This window comes from Malurus melanocephalus, unplaced genomic scaffold (genome assembly GCF_030028575.1).
Source record: "Malurus melanocephalus ecotype Western Australia unplaced genomic scaffold, MMel_1.1 scaffold_664, whole genome shotgun sequence".
Lineage (NCBI taxonomy): Eukaryota > Metazoa > Chordata > Aves > Passeriformes > Maluridae > Malurus > Malurus melanocephalus.
In genome coordinates this window covers 140127-142350 of record NW_026623896.1, presented here as the reverse complement: position 1 = coordinate 142350, position 2224 = coordinate 140127, and positions in this window count along the sequence as shown.

The following is a 2224-nucleotide window of genomic DNA, read 5'->3' as shown; positions in this document are numbered from 1 at the left end:
GGATCTGGGATCACAAATTCTGCCAGCCCAGAGCTCTCCCTGCTCCCCTCGGGATCTGGGATCACAAATTCTGCCAGCCCAGAGCTCTCCCTGCTCCCCTCGGGATCTGGGGATCACAAATTCTCGCAGCCCAGGGCACACCCCACATTCTCCCTGCTCAGATGAGCCTCCACCTGTGAGAAGGGGCAATTCCACAGGGGCGGGCAGGATTTGGGGAAGGGAGATTTCTGGATTTCTGTTTCTGGCAGAATCCCCCAAAATTCTCTCCGATTCCTTCCTGGATGGCRCCCACGGTGCCTGAGGGTCACTGCTCTGCTGACAAAGGCTAAACTCAGGGGCATTTTGCCACACTCAGAAATTCACTGAAAATTAAAATTCTGTGAGTGGCTCCTTAACTGGGCAGCAGCCAACTCAGCTGACACTCAGAGAGGAGCTGTGGAATTGTTTGGAATGATCCTGGATGATCCTCWGCTCTCCAGGAGAAGCAGAATCCCCTCCTGAGCTGCCCTTCTCAGGGCCCTGTGCCCGCTCAGCCCCTCCAGGTGCTACTGGAGGTGCCATCACATGGAATGTTTGTGGAATGTTTCTATCCATCACATCCATCACATTCCATATTCAGGAACGCTGGGAAGTGCCTCATTCCCGTTTATCCTTCAATATTTGTCCTGCTTTGCTCCAAACAGAGCCCAGCTCCCTTTGGTTCAGGGAATTTATTGTCATCCCTCTCCATGTCCCAGAAAATTCCCCTTTTTCCAGTGCTCTCCCCCAAATCCCAGAGGCCACAGAGGCCCATTGCTCCCAGACCTGGTTCCTGGACATCAGGGAGAGGAATTTCGGGTTTAAAGAGCTCAGGTCTCCCCAAGCAGAGCTCTGGGCAYGGGATTGGGAAGCAGAAATTCCTGCTGTCGATTCTGGAAACATCAGAGGCACTCTTCCTCTCTCCCAGAGTTTTCCCCTCATGTTTCCCACCTGCTGGAGGGGTGGGAGCAGCTCCTGATGGGTCCATGCAGAGCTTCCTGCCATGAATTTGGCCTTGGGAAGGGGCAGGAGAGCCGGACATCACCGGGACACAGCTCGGTGCCAAGGGAATAAGCCCCTCAGCCTCCCCCCAGATTGATTTTCCACAAACACCTCGGCTTTTCCGGAGCAGCAGGAAGCCGTTAATCACCCCGTGACAGTGTTCTCTTAATTGAATGCCATTATCCCTTAATTAATTAAACACCAATTAATTACCTGGAACATTGCATGACACGAAGCAAATGCCATCGGCTGCTTGGGACGGAATAATTTAAACCTGGCCCAAATCAAAATGAGCAGGAATTGTCCAGCCAAGGAAACAAAAAGGATTTTATTTCCCTTGAGATTTTTTTGGGGAAAAAACCCCCTTCCAACCAAATCCCTGGAGGGGTTTTGCTTTCCAAGCGTGGCCTCCTCTGAGATCATCCGTGGATTCCAGGCTGAAATGTYCCAGTAGCTCAGAGCTCCTTTCACTGGATTCCACAGAGGAACTGGGATATTCCATGGGAAAGAAGTGYTTGCCTCCCTTTGCTGTGTAGGATTTGGACTTGGTGGATTTTTCATGCAGGAAATGGAAAATTTTGAATTTCTCCCCAGTCTGAAAGAATTTCAGGAGCAGATCTGACCCTCCCAATCTGGGACAAAAACCCCCAAACCACCACAGGCTGGATCCTCTGCTCCTTTTAGGACCTCTGATCTTACAGCTGGAACTGTTCCCTGCACACACACAAAAAAATTCCTTAGTTTTTGGATATTTAGGGACAGAATGTCTCCACAAGCCACAGATTTGCAGCCTGTCCTTTGGGACAAAGCCTGGGAGAGGAGACAGGAGGTCCCTGAGCTCCTGCAGCTCCTGACCAGGCACATGTTTGAAACTGGCAGGAAAATCAGGAGCTGTTTCGGAGAGGGGAAACAGGCACACGGAATAGGAAAAGGAATTCTGATCCTCCAGAATGACCCCCTGGATAAATATCTCTGCTTCCAAACTGAGCCAAGTGCCTCCTCTCATCGCTTATCTTTGTTTTAGGGATCATACTGAATTCCCTTCCTTTCTCCAGGTTCCAGAAAATTCCTTCTGCCTGTAGGAAAATCGATCCATTGAAAGGAGAAGTTGGGGATCAGGCTCAGGGGGATCAGTTTGAGGTTCATGGGGTTTTATCCCACTCAAACATTTCCTCAGGGATGGTTTTACCTGGGATTCTGGGAT